Genomic DNA, 7,249 nt, shown 5'->3' with positions numbered 1-7,249 from the left:
CAAATTTGTTCATTTCTAATATGGATCTGTATTATTTCTCAGAATAAAGATAGTGATCCTGTTACTTAATGAACCTGTTTTCCCATTAAAATTGCCATTGAGGGGCGCCCGGGTGGCTTAGTCGGTTAAGCGTCCGACTTTCACTTAGGTCATGATCTCGCGGTTCATGGGTTCGAGCCCCGCGTCGGGCTCTGTACTGACTGCCAGCTCAGAGCCTGGAGCCTGTTTCAGAGTCTGTGACTCCCTCTCTCTCTGACCCTCCCCTGCTCATGATGTCTCTCTCTCTCTCCTAGAAATAAATAAAACATTTAAAAAAAAAATTACCATTGAATTTTAGACTGAGTGCCTCTAGAATGATCTTATCCATTTGCTTTATTTTACAGTCCAGAAAACTGAGACCAGATCATGCGAGGAACTTGTCCAAATCTTGCAGCATGTTAATTGCAGACCTGGAACTAGAACTTGTCTCCTGACTCCTGAGTCTATTGTCATTTTCATTAGCAGGTAAAGCCACTCTAAAGCTTTTTTATATTTGTCTGTGTCTTTTGCTGAAAACTGCTTCTTGCTCACTCACATCAGAATTACTTCATGTCAGAGAAGCAAGAGGCTCAAGTACGGATGGGAAACTTAGGTGCGATCAGAGCAAATATTTTTGCCCACATTTGAGTAAAAATTAGAAAAATAATTTCCTTTAATGTATGAAAGATTTCCCCATGGATTTGCAGCATTTCCAGGACTGACACAGGCTGCCACAAACATGAAACAGCTGCACAGCAAATTAATCTCCAGATGGTTACACCAAGTTGGCAAGATTTGAACTTCTTTTCCTCATGTCTTCACCATCTCATCAAAAGTCTGGATATATTTTCATTCAAGTATGTCTTGTTTGTTTGTTTTTTGTGTGTGTCTATTTGGGTTGTTGTTGTTTTTTTGTTTGTTTGGTTTTTGGGTTTTTTTGATTAAAACCAAAATATATGTGGAATAGCTTCAAGATCTTTTTAGAAACCCATAGAGCTAACCCTAGCTGTAGCAGGCAAGGTGTGTGACACCAGGACCCAGGGAACCATCCAGATATTTAAAACACAGAATCTCTTCCCCAAGCCCCATTATTACCATAGTGCTGTGCTCAGCCCACCCCGGTTCAATCTCCATCCCCATCGCTAGCTCACTGCTAAGACTCCTGCAGTCTAGCATCACATGGGAACTTGTTACAAGGACATTCTTTTCGTCTCCCTAGACCTGCTGAATTAGAAACCCTGAGGGTGAGACCCAGCAATCTCTGTATGAATAAGGCCTCTAGCTGAGTCTCAATCACTCTAAGATATGAGAACCACCAATCTAGCCTATATCCCTTCATCTTAATTATCACCAGTAACAGGAGAGAAGCATGAGGCGATAATAAGGGAAAACATCTCTGTAGCAAATTCAATGAGGAATAAATAGAAGTCGAACAAACAGTTCAAGAAAACTTCAAAACTTCAACGTTTTTAAAGCCTGTCCTATAATAACAAAGATTCATTGAATTTAGTTAAATGCAATATGCAAAAATTTTGCATCTCATCTTACAGTTAAAAAGAAATAAAGAAGGGTGCCTGGGTGGCTCAGTCGGTTAAGCATCCAGCTTCAGTTCAGGTCATGATTTCGCGGTTCATGGGTTTGAGCCCTGCGTTCAACTCTGTGCTGACAGCTCAGAGCCTGGAGCCTGCTTTGGACTCCATGTCTCCATTTCTCTCTGCCCCTCCCCAGCTCTCTCTCTCTCACTCTCTGTCTATCAAAAATAAATGAAAATTAAAAAATTTTTAAATAAAAAGAAACAAAGAATGTATGGGGTAGGGAAAAGACAAGTGTGGTGGATATGTATTATGTCAACTTAGCAAAATTTCCCAGAATCCCCTTCTCTACACAGTACTAGGTGAGTTTGGAGCACATGAGACATCTGTATGACATTTGAAAGGTGAAAGAGGAGAAGCAGTCATCTTCCTTTTGTGCCAGGAAGGTCAGTGCCAGGCTGATGCAGCTCCTGGACACTGTATTTCTGTGCCCTTCCCTTGGGTGGCACAGACCAGGAGCCAAGTGCACAAACTTCTCCAGCTCCTGATAGATCTCTCACTTCAGCTTCTGCAAATCCTGGGCCAGGTGCATGTTTAGTTCTATGATAAAGAATGCCAGCTTTTCTTGTATGATATGCCCATCACCTGAGTTAAAAGGAGTCTGGAAGGAACTGATTCAGGGCTAAATTATCTTCAGGACCATATAAGTTGTGCAATCACAACTACATGAAGTCAAATCCTTAAGATAAATTCCTTTATACTATGTGTGTATGTTGACTTTTATATACAAAGGACATTGAGATAGATACAGATGATACATATGATAGATGAATATGGATACTGATGCAGATATAGATATAGAATGGATATGGCTGAGGATGTGGATATGCACATAGGACATAGACATGACCCAGACATAGAGATAGATAATGGTTTTTGGATCAGATTCTAACTGATACAGATTTAGATACCTAGAAATGGTTGCTACTGTAACAAAAATTTTAAATGTGAGTGAGTGGCTTGAGATGGAGTGAGAGGCAGAAACTGGAAGGACCTTGAGAAAAACGTTAGTGAGAACCTAAACAACTTGGAAGATACTGCTAATGAAAGCTTGACATGCTCTAGCAAGGGTTTAAAAGACAGTCAGTGAGTGGGTAGATACACTGTGGTACATCTAGACAACTGAATACTATGCCACACCAAAAAGAAATGAAAAGATGTGGAGGAAACTTACATGCATATCACTGAGTGAAAGAAGCCAATCTGAAAAGTCTATATAGTGAATGATTACAACTATATGATATTCTAGAAAAAGCAAAACTGTGGAGGCAGTAAAAAGATCACTGGTTGCCACAGGTGAGGGAGGGATGAACAGATGGAGCACAGAGAATTTTCAGGGCAGTGAAATTACACTTCATGATACTGTAATTGTGGCTATATGTCATTATACATTTGATAAAACCTATAGAATAGACAAGAGTGAACCCTAATATAAACTATGAACTTTGGGTGATAATGTGCCAATGTAGACTCATTAATCATAAAAAAAAAAAAAGAAAAGATACCACTGCAGTGTGGGGTGTTGATAGTAGGCAAGCTGTGTTTGTGTGAGGGTGGAGTGGCTGAGAACTCTACTTTCTACTCAGTTTTGTTGTGAACCTAAAATGGTTCTAAAAAATAAAGTCTATTTTGAAGGCACATGGATGGCTCAGTCAGTTAAGCATCTGACTCATGATTTTGGCTCAGGTCATGATCTCACAGTTCATGAGATCAAGCCCCACATCAGGCTCTGTGCTGACAACACAGAGCCTGCTTGGATTTCTCTCTCTCTCTCTCTGCTCCTTATCCCAGGCACATACATGCACACATGCCCTCTCTTTCTCTCTCTCAAAATGAATAAACTTTTAAAAAGAAAAGAAAAAATAAAGTCTATTTTTAAAAGAAAAAGAAAAAAGAAAGTGTGAGAAATGTTACTGAAAGCTGGAGGAAAGAGTGTCCTTGTTATGTAGTGGCAGAAATGTTAGTGGTAGAAAATGTATCTAATGAGCTAGATGATCTAGCTAAGGAGGTTCCCAACAGGGTGCTACGATGGCCACCTGCTTTCTTTCTGCTCCTTATAGTAAGATGTAGGAGGAAAGACCAGCTGAACAAAAGCACTTACATGTAAAGAAGCCAAGACTTGCTGAGTTCAAAAAAGAAACTTTCCACTCTCAGCCCTTCTAAGATTCTCAAGTGAAGAAATGACTGCATGGGGCACCTGGGTGGCTTAGTCGGTTAAGCATCTGACTTCAGCTCAGGTCATGATCTCACTACTTATGGGTTCGAGCCCCTCATCAGGCCCTGCACTGACAGCTCAGAGCCTGGAGCCTCCTTCAGATTCTGTGTCTCCTTCTCTCTCTGCCCCTCCCCTTCTCTCTCTCTCTCAAAAATAAATAAATGAACATTTAAAAAATTTTTTAAAGACAGAAATGACTTCAAGACAAAGATCAAATCCAGTGGAGAACTATCAGACCCTTTCTTAAGACCTTAGAAAGATCCAAGGCAGTACCTGGAAAAACCACTCAGTCAGACCAAAAAAAAAAAAAAAAAATGTCTTCTAAGTCTAAGACCAAGAAGCACAAATTTGCTCCTTTAAGCAAAAATCCCTCAGAGATTCTTAAAAGTGATATCTCAGTGAAAATTTGACATGACTAGGGCCATTTTAAAATAAAGTCAGAGAAGCCACTGTAGAAAAACTGCCTTATCCATCTTTGCTTGATCTAGGCCAAAACCTGTGGACCAGGCAAAATGGCAATTGTTTTAAGCAATTGTTTGAGAAATCAGCAGAATGGACATCCTGATCACAAGACTGATGATGGCTGTGGACTTTCTGAAGATAAAACCACTAGTCAGTCAATGTTAACCCAGAGTAGATTAGCTTGTGAACACACATAGAAAACCTTTTTTTTTTTTTTCCCTCTTCTTAACTTCTGTAGTTCCCCCCAAAACCTATTCCCTTTTCCTCATAAAAACCCCTTTGCTTTCACCCTATAAGCAGGAAAGCTATTTAGGTAGCTACCTGAATCTGTGTTCTCTGAATTGCAATTCTTTCATCCTAAATAGACACTCATTTGCCTTATCTTCTGGTTGACATGTCTCAGTAACCTTGTAGGAAGATCAAGGTGAAGAGAGGCCTATCTTGAAAGATGTATTTGTGTAGCTTCCGTCTAATAGACTGGATTATAAATCAATTCATTAAAAACTTACAAAAATTTTAAGAAGAATTATATCTTCTTGGATTTATGAGTCAAAGACAGTACAAAGAGGTCTGTGAATCCCCCAAACACTATGAGCTAGAAGCAGGTTGAAAAAAACCACTCAGCTGCAAATGCTAGTCATTTCTTATGAAAAAGGAAGACTCAGAGGGTAGAATCAGGAGCCCACAGAGCAGAGGTGAGAGCCTTGGGAATCCATCCCAGGCAGTAGAGTTGAGTCCTGATCAGGGAACTAGCAACATGTGACTAGCTAGACTACAGCATTGCCATAGACCACTGACTGCTGTGAGATGCCTATTTTCTCCCCTTATTGCAGGCTATTAGCTATTGCTAATTAGCTATTATTGCTATTAGCCTACACCTTTCCCATAATTGTTGGATACTAGGCATTAGAGGGGACAGAAAACTTATCTCTTTAGTCCACAGGTCTTCAGATCTCAAGAAATATTAAGGAGCTATACTCAGATGTGACTTAAATGATGCTTTTCTGGACTTTGAGCTGATATGGTAATAGCATGATATTCCGGGGTCTCGTGGAAGGAGATCAATATATTTTTAAAAATTTTTTTTTAATTTTTTAACCTTTAGAGAGAGAGAGAGAGAGAATGTGTGAGCGGGAGAGGAACAGAGAGAGAGGGAGACACAGAATCTGAAGCAGGCTCCAGTCTCTGAGCTGTCAGCACAGAGCCCAATGTGGGGCTTGAACTCACAGACCACGAGATCATAACCTGAGCCTAAGTCAGACACTTAACCAACTGAGCCACCCAGGCACCCCTTAAATGGGAGAGACATAAACCATTGGTAAGTGGTCTCAAGGACAGCCTCTATTGACCCTCACCTTCATGTATTCATGTCTTACATAGTCCCCTGATACTGAATCATGTCTGTCCCTGTGTCATCAATACAACAAGGCAGAAGTGACAGTGTGTGACTGCTAAGATCAGGTCATAAAAGAGCATTTCAGCTTCTCTTGATTCATTCACTCTAGGGGAAGCCAGGTATCATAGAGTAGGAGACCACAAAGCACCACCCCCAAAACATGCTTCTTTGGCATAAGAATTGTTTTGAGAAAGAGTAAACAAAAGAGAAACTCTGAAAACAGAGTAGAAGTTACCCTTTTGTAAGGCAAATGAATACTTATTTAAAAAATCTCCATTTGTAAAGATGTCTCTCTATTTGCAACCAGGAAGAGTATTATTCGAAATCACACTCTTATCCATGGAGAAGACACTTAAATCTGCATAATAAACCCTACTCTTATTTACTGTACTTTTCCATTCATCTTCCCATAATTGGCCTCCCCCAAACCTTTGTCCTATTCAAGCTGAAGATTGTATTTAAACTCAAATTATAGAGCACCTGGGCAGCTCAGCTGGTTGAGTGACTTTAGCTCTGGTCATGATCTCACTGTGAGTTCAAGCCCCACTTCAGGCAGTGCACTGACAGTGTGGAACCTGCTTGGGATTCTTTCTCCTTCTCTCTCTGCCCCTCTCCTGCTCTTTCCCTCTCTCTCTCTCAAAATAAGTAAATAAAAAAGCTTAAACCCAAATTCTATCCCCTCCTTTGTATTACTTATCTCCCCATTTTTTCTATGTATATATGAGATATACATGTTAATAAACTTTTGTTTGTTTTTCTCTCCTAATCTGTCTTTTGTTACAGGGGCCCCAGCTGAGAACCTAAAAAGGTAGAAGAAAGAAAGATTTTTCCTCCCCTATAATTCCATGAGGAAACTCAAACAGCCCCATGAAGAAGCCCATAGGGAGAGGAACTATATTGCCTAGCCAATAGCTATATGAGTAAACCACTTTGGAAGTGGACCTTCCAATCCCTGCTAAGTCTTCAGATAATGGGAGCCATAGCTGACATCTGACTGCAATATCATGAGATGCTCCTAAAATCTTGACCCACAAAACAATGAAAGATAATAAATGATTATTACTATTTTAACTATCACTAAATTTTGGAGTGATGTGCTACACAGCCATAGGTAACAAATACAGCAAGCCTCGAAATATAGGAGATCAGCGGGGAGAGGACTCAAAGTTGACAGCACCTCTTTGGTATGACTAACAAGAGGGCCCAGGCTGCATAGGAAAGCAAAAGATACTGAGAAGGAAGCTCATGGTGTTAAAAGGGAAGTTTAAAATGAAGTCAAAGTACTCTGAGATATTCTGGCATCCCTAATAAAGGAACTGGAGTGCTATCAATTGCTGTGGTTAGAAAAGTAGGGTTGTGTCATTCATTTGAAAAAGATTTTATGAGCATATAGTCTTTTTTTTTTTTTTTAAATGTTTTATTTATTTCTAGGAAAGAGAGACAGCGTGAGCAGGGGAGGGTCAGAAAGAGAGGGAGTCACAGACTGAAACAGGCTCCAGGCTCCAAGCTGGCAGTCAGCACAGAGCCCGACGCGGGGCCCGAACCCACAAACCGCGAGATCATGAC

At 40.3% G+C, this 7,249-nt stretch overlaps 1 long non-coding RNA gene across 1 annotated transcript; it reads left to right on the top strand.

The window, feature by feature from the left end:
* Nucleotides 1–389: 389 nt before the first annotated feature.
* On the top strand, nt 390–6,705 carry LOC120229421. The gene is made up of 3 exons (XR_005527728.1): nt 390–504; nt 726–875; nt 6,467–6,705. It is a non-coding gene; the product is annotated as an uncharacterized LOC120229421 (long non-coding RNA).
* The last annotated feature ends 544 nt before the right edge of the window (nt 6,706–7,249 follow it).

This window comes from Hyaena hyaena, unplaced genomic scaffold (genome assembly GCF_003009895.1).
Source record: "Hyaena hyaena isolate Hyena2069 unplaced genomic scaffold, ASM300989v1 scaffold_32, whole genome shotgun sequence".
NCBI classification, from domain to species: Eukaryota; Metazoa; Chordata; class Mammalia; order Carnivora; family Hyaenidae; genus Hyaena; species Hyaena hyaena.
The sequence above is the reverse complement of the archived record's forward strand: the minus strand, read 5'-3'. Positions and strand labels throughout refer to the sequence as shown.